Source organism: Aegilops tauschii, chromosome 2 (genome assembly GCF_002575655.3).
Source record: "Aegilops tauschii subsp. strangulata cultivar AL8/78 chromosome 2, Aet v6.0, whole genome shotgun sequence".
In the NCBI taxonomy this organism is placed as follows: domain Eukaryota; kingdom Viridiplantae; phylum Streptophyta; class Magnoliopsida; order Poales; family Poaceae; genus Aegilops; species Aegilops tauschii.
The window spans coordinates 648,701,403-648,720,285 of NC_053036.3; the positions used below are offsets into that span (position 1 = coordinate 648,701,403).

Below are 18,883 nucleotides of genomic sequence, written 5' to 3' on the forward strand. Positions count from 1 at the left end.
TCTACTGTGCTTGCTCATCTGTTATTGAGGCGGCGCAGAAAGGGCCCCCGCCTAAAGAACTAGCTTATCCCCATGTTGGTGCCATTGGAAAGCAATGATAGTTGTCTCTTAGTCTTCCCAAGTAGCCAATGCAATAGAGAGATGAGTCCATCGAATTAGTACGTGAAGTAATGAAGCGTTATCTTTCTTGATGAGGTGTATGTCTCGTATTTCTGCAGGGATCACATCGGCATGATTAAAAATTGACAGTTTAGGCTGGTTGTCATATACTAGAGTATGATTTGGTACTTGTTTTTTTGAGTTGGGAGATGTGAAATACCAGACAAACAAAGCTCCACCGTACCAACTTAAGTTTACATTCAGCAGGACCAAATTGTTCCAAGATTTAAAATGGGCCAAAGTACTTCAAATAAAGATTTGATTAGGGTCCAACATGTAAGTTTTGGAACTATTGGCGAGTTGGTTGTACTTGACAACACCTATTTCTGGGGATAGGCATGAGAGAATATAACAATGAGTAGATAGGAGACTCCAGAAAATATCCCCATGTATTGCTTTTCATATCGCCGTCCAGATTGCTCAAAACGTGAACACCATCTGCATGAACTTAGCGTGCGGTAATGGGTCCCTAATTGGGAACAGAAAATTCTTGGCTCGGCTGGATGCTGTTATGCTTGGCTATGAGTGTAGATCCGGCAAATCATATTCGCCTCCCGCAGGCGGCAAATAGGCAAGGTGATGCTCGCGGGAGAGTCGATTAGGGCCGGCCCAGTATGGGGGTGGGGGTTTTCATGTGTTGCCTACTGTTTCGTCCTCTGTTGTTGCAGTTTTTTTTTTTTTGCTTTTACTCTCTTTTGCTATTTTTTGGTTTTCTATTTTGGTTCTTTTATTGATTATTTTTTCTTTTGGATATGTTTTTCCATCTTTTTATAGCTTTATAAACTGTATTTATTATATACAGCAAAATATTTCAAATACACATTGACATTTTCTTTAACGTGCGGTCAACATATTTGTTTATAAAGTGAACACTATTTATATAATGTATTTTTAATATACGATGAAATTTTCTAAAACAGACAATAATTTTCTTTAAAATGTATTTTATAAGTTTTTATATATTTTAGCTCCACAAACAATGTCCAACAAGTGAGACAAAAAGGACGTCGAAGAAAACAGCAGACCGCGAACTGGACCAGCGGCCTATTGACTCGCCTGTAGTGTTATGACGCCGCAGGGAAAGCACGTTTCCTTCTCAGTTAGAAATCAGAGTAGAGCTGGGCTTGATTCTACCGCAGCTCTCCCCGGCCTTTTTCATCGACCCGGCTGTACAACCTTCCCTTGTGTACTGGTTTTCCATTTTCACATCACCAGACCACCTTTTGCCTTTTTTTTTCATTTCCTGAGTGTGTCCGAGTTGACGAAATCTTAATATTTTCCTGTGCGTGTATGTATTCATTTTTAATATTTCAATGGATATTAGTGGATGAAAGCTTAGTATTTTTCTTATTCATTCATTTCGTGAGCATCACTGCATGTCATAAAAAAGGATGGGAAGCAAAATCATACACTGAAACATTTTGTCTTTTTTTTAGGATCCTTTTGTTTTTGAGGATTGCGATATCTTGAAACACTCTGTACTACTCCCTCCATTCCTAAATATAAGACCTTTTAGAGATTTTACTATGAACTATGTACGGATGTATATAGACATATTTTAGAGTGTAGATTCATTTATTTTGCTCCATATGTAGTCTATAGTGGAATCTTTAATAGGTCTTATATTTAGGAACGGAGGAAGTAGTATATATGTAGCATGAGGATTCTGGTGACGAAAAAGAAAAAGCAGGGATCGGCGAGTATCTGATGTACGCACTTTCTGGTGGCACGGAAAATAGGCTGAGGGGAAGAGACGAATGTTCTCGTCCATTCACCCCTTTTTTTTCAGGAAAACTTTCAATCCATTCATCAATTATGGTAGTACAATGAACACTAGAAATAATAAAAATTACATCTAGATCAGTAGACCACCTAGCGACGACTACAAGCACTGAAGCGAGTCGAAGGCGCGCCGCTGTCATCGCCCCTCCCTCGCTGGAGCCGGGCAAACCTTATTGTAGTAGACAGCCGGGAAGTCGTCGTGCTAAGGCCCCATAGAACCAACGCACCAGAACAGCAACCGCCGGACAAACCTTGTTGTAATAGACAGTCGGGAAGTCGTCCATTCGCCCTTGATTTTCATTAAACAGGTACTAGCTGGCATGTCCATTCAGTAGGTACTAGGTATGTACATAAGGTTTTGCATGCTGGTCAAGTTGGATCCAGATCATCAATCAGTTAAAAAAAATTGAGGGGTTGATCAGTTCAATATTATGAAGGGGAAGAGGCTTTCTGTCTACTTTTTTCAACACTAATAACAGACAAGGTCGAGATATTTGTCCCATTTGCAACATCAGCATGCACGAATTGTGTAATAGTATGATGTATGTCGTCTGGTGGGGTACTATATAGGATTCTTTTGACCGAACTGAACGGAAATGAGGGAAAGAAGTCATTGCCATCATCTGCATAGAGATCTTCTAGAAGCTTACTTTTCAATTGGGTAGTAGAGTATTACGTACAGCCAGTCAGTTTGCGGGAACGCAAAGGCAGACCACACCATGTAACATACACCTACTAGACTACATAGGAGATGTAAAATAAAGTGGAAGATTAATTCTGATGAATATAGACTACATAGGCAGGACCGACCCGGACGTCACCACTGGGTCATTGGCCGGTTTCGATCTGAACTGAACACCGACCATGCATGTACTCCCTCCGTTTCAAAATATATGTCTTTGAGAGATTTTAATACAGACTACATGCGGATGTATATAGACGTATTATAAAGTGTAGATTCATTTATTTTGCTTCATATGTAGTTTATATTAAAATCTCTAAAAAGGCGTATATTTAGGAACGAATGGAGTATTAGATTGCATTGAAGCAGCCTATTTTTCATCCAAAAAGAGGAAGAAAAGCCGACGAGGCCCTAAAGCAGCCTATTTGCATACAAATTGGACCCGGTCTTTAGTTCTAGTCACCGGTCCAAATCTTGCAAATTAAAGGAGAGGACAAAAAGCAACAGACGGTGATACGCATGCAGGCTAGCTACTCTACTTGCATTTTGAATGTCGTAAGTAGATACCTGAGGAACCCGGTCTAGGCGAGATGCAAAATGACAATAGCGCAAGTGACCGTCGTAAGCTTATCGTCTTGAGTTGTCCATGGATCCATCTCGATCGAGAATTAAATCACGCGTGATGCAAATGGAGGTCCTGCTTTTGAGCTAGCTTTGTCGGCGGCATGAACATTGACCCCCACTATCGTCTTGGTGTTTTCAAGAGGATTTATCAAAGGAAGGATCCATCCATGGATTGTAACTACAACAAAACTCATATGGCACAAGATATATTGTTAGGGCACAAGCATTGCCCTTGTGTCCCTCCCGCCTGCCCATCATCGTATTCTATGAAAAAACGTATGTTGAATATATAGAGAACACAACAGCAATCAACTCACACGTTCATCCACTACCTGAAAGGATAGCGCTTCTTTGAAGGATGGAAAAAGGATAGCTAGGGACGTGATTGTTATAAAGCGATGCCTCGAGATCGACCGGCTGCATCCATCGCTAGATCCCTAGAGACCGGCAGCACGCGTTTCGTGTCGAAATGTATTGGCTAGCATTACCAAATAAATCACAAACAGAGAAGTGAGACGAAACACTCTCGCTAGTTCCTAGGTTTAGCTAGGGACCCAAATATTGTGTTGTTCAGTGGTAACCACTTCGTGTATATATAGCTTGGATTGTTGGGTTGGATTTCTTCTTAAGTACTCCATCTGTAAACAAATAGAAGACGTTTTAGGTCACCTAAAATGTCTTACACATGTTTAGTGACGTAAAACGTCATGTATTTGTTTACTGAGGGAGTAGTTATTTCATTCTTAATTCTCACTTGTAGATGGCACGTCCATTCAAATACGTACGTACGGCAGTACTGCAATGTTACCAGATCGACAAGCGTAATGAGGTGCTCATGTACTGACAGCGGCCGGGGATACGTACGTTTCTTCTTGACGCATTAATTGTGCGTTGTGATGCTTCATGCTGGTCTCTCACGGTTGGTGAAGTGGCACAGATATGTTAGGCAGTAGTCTAGCCACGCTCATGCATGCAAAATGGTAACCAACGGAAAGAAAATGCTACCATGTCCACATGATTTGTCTTGAGTTAAAATCGCCGTCATGCAGATCATGTACAACTTTGAGTTTGGTATATGGACCGTCAGCAGATCATCCAGAAGCTTTCGAAGTACCATCTCTCAGCGTTGTAAGAATGGAAAGGGGAACACACAATGCAATGCACAGTAGATTACATACAGAGCAAATGCAAAATGGATTCCAATGGATCTAGTACATAGATATGGAGAGATCGAAGGCCCCCACAAAACCGACCAATTCTTTAGAGACAATAATCGGAACGCCGACCAGCCTACTTTGCACTATGCGGCAACAGAAAGGGATGGTGGAGACACAAGCAAGCGTGCAAACCAACAGAAGACGAGACCACCAAAAAGCAGAGGACAGAAAGAAACAAGAATGCAGTTTAGACCCGTCTAAGTTTCTGGTTCCGGTCATCTATCCAAGACTGACTTAGCTACTCAATCTTGCAAATTATCTAAAAGGTGGCGTGGCCAGAAAGCAGCAAATAAAGGCCCATGATCAATATATAATACGTACTCCTACATGAGTCTTGACGTGGAAACGACCTGAAGAAAAATTAATCAACAGTGCTAACCAAGGTGGAGACCTTTCGAGATCCGACGAAGACAGAAAGAAATGGTTCAGGATTCTTCTTTGACCAGTGACCAAGACGACGCGCCTGGTTGATGTCCTTGTTGTCATCACTGTTTGCGTCTCGCCATCATGTAATGTCTGGTGCAATAAAAACGATCTCGACTGCAACCTCATTCGCCCGTTCTCTAGATGAAGAAAAGGCTAGAATCAACTAATTAGGAGTAGAAGCCAAATGGGAACCGGGATGTGAGAGCGACCGGTATTGATCGATGCACGCGTATATATTGATTGGGTAGAATGTGTGGCCGGCCATGCATTGCATCATCGATATATAGATCTTTCAAGTGTTTAACTCAGTGAGCAGCTGCTATCTTATCTTCATGACCTGCGATGGGTGCTTGCACTTTGGAAGTTTGGAGGCCAAGGAGAAGAAGAAGATGGAGTATGTCTCCTCGGCTCGAGCCAATCCAGCTGTTCCCGAAATGCCCGACGCGCATATCCATTGGCCTCCATCATTTTCTTCCAACGTGAGACATGGAAAAAAGCATTGGCAAGTTAAACCCACGGTGTAATCTGAACACGTGGAATGCAAATCGGGTTCATAGTAACCCAATAATCGAGTACTTCACCAAAAATACCACGCATCGACACTTAAAATAAATTGTACATATAGAGGACGAGTAAAAACATCCACATAAACTGTAGTTAAAACAAATTAGAGAACTCCTTCTTTTTGTGGTGCTTGCTTTACTAAAACATCTGAATTATTCACATTTATTTTCTAATTTACTGCCGCACGTGGTGGGCCAAACAGCCCAAGCCTCACCATGTCCTATTTAGTTTGAGCAACGATCCTCCTATGCTCAACTCATTATTATTAATATTGATAGAAAAGGATGGAAACAACATTAATTCTCTTTGTTGTTTAGCGCGAAAAAGAAACCTGTCACGTTTTTGTCTGGTTTTCTCACTACTCCTATACTAATAACTTGAATGTCTTGTCCATGTCCATTCTTGACTCAATGTTGAATTATTGTTTGATTTTCATGAATTCATGCACTTACAAGACAATTAAAATGAAATCGGTCGTATTCAGTGGAAGGATCCATCCACCCCAAAAGGATAGCGTTCGTTCGAGTACCATGTGTCATCACCGCTTACGCGGTCCGTGTTGAATCTACTTTTCTTCAATTTGAAACTGAAAAATGACACTGCATGTTCTGTGTTAAAATTTTAGTTACTATGCATAGACTTAACTATCTAGCAACCAACACAAAGATGAAGATGTCCAGCATTGCGTGGCTGATGATTGATCTATCTAGCTCATATGGCCATTAGTCGAGATCCACTTGCAACTGTCACTGGACCATTCATTGATTTATCAATCGGACAATGACTCCTAGTTGCACTGCCCAATTGGGCATGTCACGTCTCGGCTTTTTTTTTTGGAAAAGGAGGCTTGCGCCGGCCTCTGCATCTGAACGATGCATGCAGCCATATTATTAAAAGTCTCAAAGTAGCACAAAGTCTTCAAAGTATTACAGCTCGCAAAAGGAGCAAAGAAACATAAAAAACGCAATGCCACAACCGGTATGAATTAAAGGACTAGGGACATGGACTCCTATCCTGTTATGCGACCGCCATCTAGTAACCAACCGCTCCCTTGAGTCCGTAGGAGTGAGTAAGGACCACGTAAGAATCGTTCGCCAAAGTAATTTGGCGAGAGGGCAATCTATGAAGAGATTTTGTATTGTTTCATCATGATCACAAAAACAACATCTTGAACTGCCTACCCATCATCGCTTTAACAAATTATCTTTAGTGAGGATCACTTGCTTGTGGACAAACCACATAAAGATTTTAATACACAAGGGATCGATATGCACAGATCTCGGGATTGGGCCAGAATTGATGAGATCCATATAAAAAGATTTTACCGTAAACACTCCGTTTCTAGCCAACTTCCAGTGTAATGAGTCAGGTTGGTCGGATTATTGAACATCCATCAATCTCCGTACTAAGTGCATCCAGGAATTCCAACGCTCCCCAACTAAAGATCGCCTAAACTGAATATTCAAGGGAACCGATTGTAATACTGTACCTACATAATCTTCCTTACGTTGCACAATATTTTAAAGGCTTGGGTATTGTATGGCTAATGGCGTCTCCCCTAGCCACGTATCCTCCCAAAGTCTTGTTGTCATCCCATTGTCAACAAGAAATTTGGTCCTACGAAAGAACAAGTCTTTCGTTCTCATAAGCCCCTTCCAGAATGGCGAATCATTGGGCCTCGCGGTGACTTGGGCAAGAGTTTCCAATTGCAGATATTTGTTGTGTAATATCTGTGCCCACATACTGTCATTCCCTACTAATAACCTATAAAGCCATTTAATCATAAGGCATTTATTCTTAATTTCTAGTTTTCAATACCGAGACCTCCCTAATCCTTGGGTCGGCATAATATAGCCCATCGTGCTAGGCGATATTTGTTCATGGCCTCATCTGACTGCCAGAAGAATCGAGATCAAAAGAAATCTAGTCTCTTCTGTACCCCCTTGGGTACCTCAAAAAATGATAGCAGGAACATCGGCATACTAGTAAGTACTAAGTTAATAAGCAGTAGCCGACCGCCATACGACATTAGCTTGCCCTTCCAACAGCTAAGCTTCTTTTCAATTCGATCTTCGATGCATTTCCACTCTTTATTGGAGAGTTTGTGATGTCACTTCTGGGCTGGGTGAGCGTTTCACAAGTAAGCTCGACTCGATCGACGCATTTCTCAGTCTTTTTTGCAGTCTAGTTTAATTGCTACATACGTACTACCTCTGTAACGAAATATAAGATGTTTTTGCTGTTTAATTTGATCTGCAAAAACATCTTATATTTTATTATGGAGGGAGTACATATGTACGGATTCGAGTTTAACATGGTTAGAACTACACTAGTCCGGACACTCTCTGCTCAGTGAACATTTAGACTATTGTCACCGCAGTAGTGAAGTACTACCGATCCATTAAGAGGGGTGGAGCCAGAAATTAAACAAGAAAAGAAGGAAGAGACAGGGATCACAGAAAAGATACTCAGTGTTAAGCTCATCAGCTAGGGAGGCAAAGTACATAATGTGCGATCACTGTTGTAATTTCAGTCGTCATGACGTATTTCCCGAATACACAGTGTTGCTCTGCTCAATTAATATTTATGCATAACGTATATCCTACCATTTGAGATCACCAGAACAATCTGAGATCAATCTACCTCTTTTTCAGAGATTTATTCTGGGACCAACCTACCGTTGACATATATCCAATACCATGAAAGTTGGGCAATTTTCGAAAGTTGGTACTAGAATTCCAAATGTTACCAAAAAAGTTAAGTGACAAATTAGCAATTTGCGAAAACAAAAAAAGGGTGAAAATCGACCGCCTGGGGTGATCACTAAGTTTACCCATGCAACCTTTGTTTTTTCTTTACATAACAGCTAGAAGGAGCTATATCTACCACGAATGATTATTTAGAAAATTCAAACCATGAGATTATAGAACATATTGGAGCTCTGATGAACCTTTAGAGTCGGCAAAATGCAAAGAAAAACAAACAAAAAAGCACTACTCGAGGTATAACGTGTGAACCAGATACAAGCGTGCAAATAACCAGTGCCCAAGAGCACTAGGCGTGTCTCATATTCGAAAATGGCGATGAACAAAAACCTTGAAAGAACTTAGGAAATACGGGGCTCGCCGTGGAACCTCCTTTGATGGATTGATGACAGACACCGCAAACATAAAACACCACGGTGCTAAAGTAACCCCAAATCTAGAATCTTGTGGTCTATACAAAATGATAGCAATTATTGGAGAGGCATCAATGTTCTTAGGGGTATTGATCTTTTGTTTGTGGATCCTAGATGTGAAGGCGAGGGGGGTTGAACTCTTTGGTGGTTGTATTAGATTGATACAAAGTTACAAAGAATCGCTAAATGGGTTCCAATCGTAAAGGAAAAAAACAAGCAAACAAAATTCTAACCGAGTGTTGTTAGATAGACCGGCATGTCCGTGGTGGCCTGCCCAACCCAGCAACAAAACAGTGATGATTGTTGAATTAGACACTGAGAGCAAAATTTGTAAAGTATCCACTAGCCTATTCTGCCCTGGTCCACCCAATAATGAGTTGTATGAACCCTATTGTTGCGACTTCTTTCTACTGGTGCATGGATGCATATCAAATAGGATGAAACCGAACAACTCCTAAATAAATATGCAGATCTGTATGTACAATTAATGAGTAGTAGAGAGAAAAAGGATGGAACACTTGTTCAAAAAAGAAGGATGGAAAAGACATTAACTTCCTCCCGTGTTCATCGTGTAGCTTGGATTGGAACTTGATTGGATGTCTTCTTCAGTTGTCCTTTCATCCTTAATTCCCACTTTTCCAGTGAATTAACATTTTAGATGACACGTCCATTCAGTGATATGTACACCCTTCATAAAGAAATATAAGAGCGTTTAGTTCACTAGTGATCTAAACGCTCTTATTTCTTTACGGAGGGAGTATCATGTATGTATTGTACGGCAGTAGTGCAATTCGACCGAACCGATCGACCAGAGTAATCAGACACACGCTGTACGTTGTGAAGCTGCATGCATTCATGCTGGTCTCACATCTGGTGCAGTGGTACTACACTTTACTCGGTAATTCGGCATGCAAAAGATAGAAGAAAATGCTGGCAGACTTGCGTTTGAACGCAAACGCAGATCTTCTAGAAGCTTCAAAACTGGGAGTATCAGCTGGTCAGTTTGCAACAACAGAAAGCAGAGAATGCACTGCACTGCACACATGATGAAATGCAAATGCAAAGGCAATATGCGGATTACTTAAGAAATGCGAAGTGGGTTCCGATGAATCTAGTGGATACTGAAAGATTATTGCAGGATCCCCACATAACCGACCAGACTGCTGTACTAGTCTGCAACAAAGGGAGACACAAGCAAGCGAGCGTGCAAACAAAAGAGGAAGAATAAACAACGGAAAGAAACAAGAATGCAGTCTGTCTTTCCGGCCGGTCATCGATCAAAGACTAGTCATCTGGCAAAGATCTATGACAGAAAGCAGCATATAAAAGTCAGATGATCAATATAATACGCACACCTACGTGCGTCTTGTCGTAGACAAATTTATCACTAGATATCTGAAGATAAATTAATCAGCAGTGCTAACAAAGGCGAGGTCTTCAGAGATACGAAGCAGGCCGAAAGAAACTGCCCAGGATTCTTCCTTGACCAGTGACCACAACGGACGCGGCCGTTGTGTCCGCCTCCTCCTCCTCATCATCATCACTGTCGTGTCTCACGATCATGTAAATTCCGGTGCAATAAAAACGATATGGACACATAGCTATGAATAGTGGCACTCCTCCTAGTAGCAGCTACCGCTCGTTCGTTCCTTCTCTAGAGAATGAGAAAAGCAGAATCAATTAGAAGCCACTTGGGAGTCGATCAGGATGTGAGAGTGACAGGCCTATATTGATCAAATGGTGCACGCGTATATATGTTGGTTGGATCGAATGTGTGGTCCTGCATTGCAAAGGATCATTCAACTTATCTTCATTGACAGGGATGGCTGGGTGCATGCACTTTGGGAAGGAGAAGAAGATCCATACAATTAGCCTCCATCAATCAATTAGCCTCCATTGTTTTCTTAGAAAGCGAGAGAGAAGGCATCAATGAAATGAACACAGTGTGCAGACAGACATGTTTTTACGTTGTTAATCTGGAGCATCCAAATTTAGAGCAAGGCAGATATCAATAAATCATATCAGTTGTCGTACAAGGATCACATAGGTTTCGTCTCGGATGCAACATCGTTCATCGATGAAATGAATAAGCTGTTGCCAAGGAATGCAAATCGGGTCTGTATGTGCAATACCCCCTGACCTGCCTAGATAAAACCCTAATTTGTATTCGAAATAGTATACAGATCATTCCCAATGTTAGATAAAACCCTAGGCTGGAAACCTAGCCCCTGCGTCGCTCCTCCCGCGGGCGACACGGGCGGCGCCGCCACCCCTTGCCGCTAGCCCTCCTCCTCCTCCCCTTCCCCGCCGCCGCCGGCCAGAGCCGCCGGGGCAAAGCCCCCCGCGGTGGCTAGCGGCGGGGGCCTTCTCCCCTCCTCGCGTTCGTGGCCTGCGGGAGCGGCCAGGCTGAGCGGAGGCGCCGGGGCGCGCCGATCCTGGCGGCGCGGCGGCGACGATCTTGACGGCGACGGGCCCATGGCGCGGCTGCAGATGGCTCGACGCGGAGCTGTGTGGCGGCTGCGTGCGGGTCTCCTCGTGGCGACGGCCTTCGCCGGCGGCGGGGCGGCACGTGCGCGGCATCCGGCGAGGGGTGGGGACGCGACCACGGTGGCTTCTCGTTCGAGTACGCGGAGAAGAGGCTGCGGCGTGTGTCCTTGGGGAGGATGGCTATCCTCGCCCAGATCCGTCGGCGGCACGGCGGCGGAGGTCGCAGTGGCCGGTCGGCGGTGGCGGAACTTGGCCGGTGGCAGCGGCGAGATTCTGTCTGGATCCCGGGGCGGCGGCCCTGGAGGGTGGCGGCTGGTCAAGCTAGGGTTTCCCGCGGCGGCATGGCGTGGTGCAGTCCCTGTCCAAGGCGGATTTGTGATGGCGATCTGCTTTGGATTGGTTCGGATCAGAGACGGTGACGAGCGCGCGGGATCCTTCTCGGCGGCTCTCGCGGCGTGGCGAGGCGGGGTGGGAGCCCTCCTCCTAGGCTCCAGTGGTGGCACACTCAGGCAGTGGCCGGTGCGCCAGGGATCCCACGGTGGCACTGTTGTTGCGGTTGGTCGCCGGATCTAGGCGGCTGGATCTGGGGCTTTGAAGGTGGTCGAGACGGTGCACAGATTGTTGGGTGGATTTCTTGGGACAGATCCGGGTGAAAACCTGGTCTTCGGTTGATGGCCGGAGCCGGTGATGCGATGCCCTTATCATCGTTTCCTTCATGAAGGCATCATCGAGGTGAAGCTCCCAACTCCACTCAATACCTCCGGGGGAAACCCTAGATCAGCTGATCGGATGTTGGCGGCATTCATGTGTCGTAACCCCCTTTGGGGCGGCATTCTTGGAGGTGCACTCGGCTTCACGGGACCAGCGGACGGTTTCTTTGGTGGAGCGGTGCTTCATCCTACACATTGATGGCGACGGATATTGACGGCGTGGTGTAGTGCAGATTCGGAGTTCGATGTGGGTGGATGGACTCACGCAGGAGAACGGCGCTGTCTGGCGTCGTGGTGGCGTCGATGGCAGAGAGACCTGACACGGTAGATGCAACAGTACAGCTCTGAAGATGGACTCGTGGCAGGTGGCTATGGCAGCCTCATACCCGGCAGGCGTCCTGGTTGAGGAGTGCGCCGGACCGGTAGGTGCCCCATACCAGGCAGGCGTCCTGGTTGGGACATCTGGTCTTAGATGTTTAGGTTTGGCTGCGATGTCTGTTTGTTATTAGGCCCAGGCTATCAGCGCCCCTTCATCAATTGGATAGGTGTAGCCATAGTTGTTGCTTAGACGGTGGCTTTAGTCTTGCTGTTGTATGACTTTGTAAGGTCTTGTGAGAATAATTAATAAAGTGGCCGCATGCATCGTCCAGATGCAGAGGCCAAGGGTCATCCTTCTTTTTAAAAAAATTCCCAATGTTAGATTATGAATCATTATACCTACTTTCCTCTGAAAAATAACCCCAAATATCACTCGCCCAGGTTTGTCTAGGCGCTCGCACTAAAAATGGGGCATGTACCAATCCCAGACACTTCAAAATAATGTGACAACCAAATAATACATATAGAAAGTAACAACACACATGCAAGCTATCGTTTAAAATACACTTGTTTATGGCATGTTATACTAAAATTTGCATATTTTTATAAAGATACATTATTTTATTGTATGCTAACCATGGAATAGCTTGATGAGTGATTTTTTTAGGATCAACACTTTTTTTGCGGGTATCTTTTAGGACCAACACTTGATGTGTGACTTATCTCTAGCTCAAAATAATCGTTATTATAAACTAAACAGACCCAGAATGTTTCTCTCTCCTTCCCATCGGCGGCAGGATGAACTCTCCCATCTTGGCTTCACCGAAGAGCACGTGGATGCGCCTCCTCTCTGTCCGAGGCTCCGGCGGCCGGTAGTGAGGATGGGGATCCCGGTACCTCTTCTCCGGCAAATAGTTTTGGTTAGAGTTTACAGACTCGCATATGCAGTGCTTGGGTAGATGGCAATTCTTCTTCTTATTCGAATTTGTCTTCCAGGCTCAGATCCTCGTCGAGTTCGTCCCTCCGGACGGAGTCGACAGAACTCCGGTGTATATTCATGATGGCCCCTTGGGGCACCAAGGTTAGGATTTCTTGTCACACGTGTATGATGGTGTGTGATTTCGTGTCAGGTACTTCAGATCTATTTAGTGGTTCAACACTGAAGACTGTAGCTTCAAGGTGCAGGTCCTTAGAGGCACATGCATGAAGACTTCTCGGCTGTCATAGAAAAGTTCAACCCGGTTCCGGTAGAGAAGCGGTGAGAGCGGCGCGTCGGCGACTCATTCTGATTGCGGTAATGATTGTTTGGTTGTCTAAGTGTCTCGATATATGTTTTAATATGTTTGAGATGTTTTATACTTCTGGTGAACTTTTGTAATAAATCTGAATCTTTTTCACACAAAATTTATTATTATTTGATTAAAATTACCGGATATGATTTTTCAAATAAACATCTGGATATTTATGTATGGTGCAGGAGTGTAGATTCCGAAGGATGGAAAAAAGACATTAGTGTCCTGTCTGGTTCATGGTATGTACTACCTCCGTCTCAAGTACAAAAGCTGCGACATTCATAGCTCGGACCACGACCCACGATCGATAGAGGCTAGCGACCTGTCCACCTCCTATACCACCAACCTGCGCTGGGCTTGGCACGAAGCTTTTCTGAATCTTTTTCTCTGTCTACTTCAACCTGTAGTACGTATAAGTACACACTGATCCGGAGATGCGTAGAGAGCTACAGCCCGTACATATACTCCATTAAACCAACATTTATCTTCTGAGTGACACTGTCCGTGGAGCTACTGTCTGCGTACGTAATTCTTGTGTACGTATACGTAGACATGACACCGGTCCGAACCTAGCGAATATAGTGTTGTTCTTTATGATACGAACGAAACACATATTACCAACATTGTTGCTCTCTACGGACACACCTGAATGACACATGAGTTATGAGTCCGCGAATACAGTGTTGCTCTGCTGAATTATATTAAGCATAACATCCTGTGTTTTGAATTTCGGCCATCTCGGCCTGGGGCGAAAAATATCATTCAGCAAAAAATAGATTTTGGTCAAATTTTGGGCAAATTTTGCCGTTTTTTTTAAATGGCTGAAGTTCGACCATCTCGGCCTGCGGCAAAAAATTTCACAAACCAAAAATCAAAACCTTGTCTTACGATTGCCGTTCACTGTAATATATATAATCTGGGACCAATAATCTATCTATTTTTTTTGGAACGAAGACGCACGGAGCGTCCGGCTTTAAATTAATAAAGCCCCAAGGCAACATCCACACATGGTTCCATCCTTACATACAGAACGACATAAGTTCAGCGGGCTCAACGTTCCGGCAAAGATAAGAGTTCAAACTAGATAGATAGGCAATAACATAGTTCGCGGCAAAGCATAACTAAACGCAAAAGGCTCAAGCGTGTTGTCCTTGCAGTCTTGATTTCGTCATGCACAGCTTGATCTGCTCCATGATCTCGGTCATGCGTCCCTCGTCACGTTACTTCCCCAATGGCGCCCAAGCCTGTAAGAAAATGTGACATTTGAAAAGAATCTCAGCTGGGTGAGTAGGGAACTTGTGTTCTATGGTAATTTTGTTCCTCACTGTCCAGATCGACCAAAGCTCGTGCCATTGTCTGTTCTCGGCGCCATAGGCTCACGGCTCGACTCGCCCATCAATGTGTTTGCCGATTTGGGATGCAACCCTTCGGCAATGTCTCATCGTCGCCAATGTCGGATTCATTGTTATAAACTCAGAAAGTACCATATGTTCGTCCTGCCATTGAAACTACATAATCTTCGACATTATTAATGTTTTTTTAGAAAAGGAGGATGACCCCCAGCCTCTGCATTTGGAAGATGCATGCGGCCATATTATTGGTTATTCACAAAGACCTTACAAAGAGACACATCAATAAGTCTGAAGCCACCATCTTCGCAACATCTGTCGCTACTCCTATCTAACTGATGAAGGAGGTGCCGAGAGTCTGGGCCAAATACCAAACAGACCTCGCACCAATGCCTAACATATAAAACCTGAGGCCTCAACTAAGCCACCTGCTCTGGGGCACTCACCGGTTAGGCGCCCTCTCAAAGGCTGGCGCCGCCATCTTCCACCGATCCATCTTCAGAGCATGTACCGATGCATCAATTGTCAGGCCTGCAGTGGACGCCACCACGACGTCAGACAACGCCACCTCCCTACGCGCGTCCAACCTCACACACCCGTTGCCGAGACCCTGCTGCGCCACGCCGCTGAGACTCCACATCACCGATGCGAACAAGAAACGCCGCTCCACCAATACAACGGTAAAACCGTCCACTGGTCCCTCGATCCAATGCACACCTCCAAGAATGACGCCCCCAAGGAGGGAAAGATACGAGAGAGCCGGGAGGAGCTGGGAGCTTCACCTCGATGATGCCTTTAAGAAGGAAACGATGCAAGGGCGTCGCCATCACCGGCTCCGGCCACCGGCCGAAGAATAGATTTTCACCCGGATCTATCCCAAGTAATCCAGCGGACAACCTGTGCACTGTCTCGGCGGCCTTCAAAGCCACAGATCTAGCCACCTAGATCCGGCGACCATCCACAACAACACTGCCACTGTGGGAGCCCTTGGCACACCGGCCACTGCCTGTGGGTGCCACCATTGGAGGCTGGGAGGAGGGCTGCCACCCCACCTCTGCAAATCGTGAGAGCCATCGAGAGGGATCCCGCGTGCTCGTCACCGTCTCTGATCCGTACCAATCCAGAGACCAAGCCACCATATCGCCGGTGCAGATTCGCCTTGGACAGGGACATCACCACGCTATGCCGCCACAGGCAGCCCGAGCTTCACCAGCCGCCACCTTCCAGGGCCACCGCCGCAGGATCCAGGCCGAACGTCGGCGCCGCCAGACCGACAAGCCGTCGGCCACCGCAACCATGGCCGTGGTGACCACGCGGACGCGCCCAGCAGCCCGCGCCACCCGTTCTCCCATGTCGCCTGCAGCTCCGCCGCCTCCGCCCGCCACCACGCCGCCGCCTTGCGTCGTCGCCGGAGGCAAGTCGCCGCGCCGCCGCGCCCAGATCTGGGAGAGGCGCCCTGGCACCGATGGGTGACCTGCCTCACCCAATCTGGACATGGGAGGGAAGTGGTTCTCCGCCTCCGCCGTCGGCTGGCCGGGGCTTCGCCCGGCGGCTTCCTCCGGCAGCGACGGAGGGGAGGACGCAGGGGAGATAGCCCGGCGGCGCAGACGAGATCTCCGCCCGAGTCGCCCTAGCAGGGGGCGACGCGGGGGACCTTCCGTATAATTCGTCGCTGGTCCTCGACGTTATCAACGTAACTACTTTCTGGTTTAATTCTAGAACTAATGCTATAAAAGTTTGGCCAATCCTCAAACTATTCAATCAATGGCTAGCATGGGACTACTAGAATCGATCAACCAAACTAGACTATATGCGCATGTATATTCTGTTACTTATATATGCATGCACTTCTCTCACCCTGCACAGTCGAGTGCCATGCCATGCAGTTCACCGGCGACGTCGTGAGCGAGTGAATCAACATGGAACGGTACGATGCGTCCTGGTGCACGGCCGCCATCGACGCTGGCGACGACGTCTTGGCACACGGCCGCCGTCAAAGAGGAGTCCACAGGGCCAGCAACATGGGGTGCGGCCGCCGCCGGCGATGAGGTCGTTCGGCTAGTCCATGGACGAGAAGGCCTGGTGCCGTGTGGCCGCCGGCGACTTGATCGCTGGGCGCCGCCATGGCAGAGAGCAACAGGAGGACGCAGGAGGACGCGACGACCGAGCTAACCCTAATTCACTCGACATGTCCAAAAACATACAGAAGAAAGATGACACACATATAAAGAGTGTTCCGGATAGTTCTATCCTGAGCTTCGGCTTGATGGCGGGCCACATTATTATACTCCATAAATTCGGTTCATATCTTCTTTCATAATGGCTTCCACGCAACATCTTACAGATGGAATGTCAGAATTGCAGCTTGTAGGTAGAACTTAAATGTCTACATAAATATAGTCCATAAATGTTTTGGTTCATGTCTTCATTTAGAATAGCTTTCATGCAGACAGAGACATATCTTTCAGATATTATATCATACTAGCATCATGCATATATTTTCGATAGGATTACACTACCTTATCAATAACATTTTTGGATCTCATCTTTCCATGCTATATATTATGGCGTAGCCTATTCTGTTGTACCTCTTTCTTATTTTGCTAACTTTCCTTTGTGACTGTTTATTCTTGAAGACATGGGACGTGTCAAGGTGTCAACTCTGATGTTCCTTCTACTACACATTCCAGTTCTTTTAGTTCCTGGTAAGCGTTTCCTCAAAAAATTACATGAAGAAAAAGGCACTTCCTTAATGCATTTTTTTATATTTGAAAGAAATAAGTGAAATTCATACTCCATGCCCATATTTGTATGTTGTTTCTCGATAGAACATCGTTGGATCTAATTTTTTAAATACCATATTTTCGTTGTTGTTTTGTAGGCTCACATACCAAGATATGCAGAGTATACAGCGTGAGCTATACCACCCCTTTATGCAAGCCGCGTCAATGTGTTGAGGCATGCCACAAGGAGGGGTTTCCCCAAGGGTGGTGTTACATATTAGGTACTAAATACATTATAATTTTGTGTGTGTGCGAAAAACAGTGCTGAAAAAAAATGACGCAACTCTCGCAGGATGTGTGATGTAATAAGTAATAAGGTTGTGTTGTATGATGAAGTGACGTTGAGCATTGGCAGAAGTTGAGCCTCTTCCCTATATTCTTCACTTTTTTTCCTAAATTAAGTTCAAAGATGACAACTCACTACACATGAATATTTATCACATTTAGCAAAATACTAGGAAAAACATCACATTCTAGAAAGGTGAGATGTAACTGAGGCATCGGCGTGAGGCGAGCGGGAACGGGCGACGTGGAGGGCACTATCATGTGTCGATGCGCCAAGGAGGTGGGTTCTCCGGGATCCTTTATGTGAGTATTATTTGGTATCTGATCACTCCAGCCTCCTATCATTAATTTATCATTACACATTACTAAACCTCAAGTGGGAGCTAATGTACGTTTATACTCGTACTATCACAAGTCACACCGCCATTACAAAAGAATTAAAACATAATATTTGATCTCGAACTCCAAGCGGACAAAGAAATTACTACAAAATGGTGTAAAATAATGCAATAGATCATCGAGAAATAATTTGCTGCAACAAGGACCATGAAATGGTAGAGGATTATAGAGATTTAGGGAAAAACAAGGCACTATACGAAGGAAAAAAGATTGCGATGAAGAAGAGGTCGCCTATGTCAATGACGTTTATGCTACTTACCTTGTGATGTTTTGGAGATACACCTAGCCACTCGATGAGGCATCACATCCTATTTTCCTCACCTTCTTTATTATCATGATCCTGATCTGACACGTGTTAATTAGGCACACACACACACACACACCCATGCCTCCTGCTCTAAGGGTACCCTCCAAATAGTCTTTCACTAATTTATATTGCCATTAATTTAGACACAAACCATTTCTCTTTCCTATATTTACTTTTTGTATGTTAACTATCCATTTTTTAGATAAAAATGACATATTAATATCTAATAGTGGCCTTGTTCAATGGAGCAAAACATAAAACTTTGTGTAAAATTTTGTGCTAACTATCTTGGAATGTTAGAAAATCCATATGCACATGTGC

General features: G+C 45.0%; 1 long non-coding RNA gene across 1 annotated transcript; it reads left to right on the forward strand.

The window, feature by feature from the left end:
- The first annotated feature begins 17,347 nt into the window (after positions 1 to 17,347).
- LOC120974783 (uncharacterized) lies at positions 17,348 to 17,945 on the forward strand. Its single transcript, XR_005770120.3, has 2 exons — positions 17,348 to 17,493; positions 17,670 to 17,945. It is a non-coding gene; the product is annotated as an uncharacterized lncRNA (long non-coding RNA).
- Positions 17,946 to 18,883: the final 938 nt, after the last annotated feature.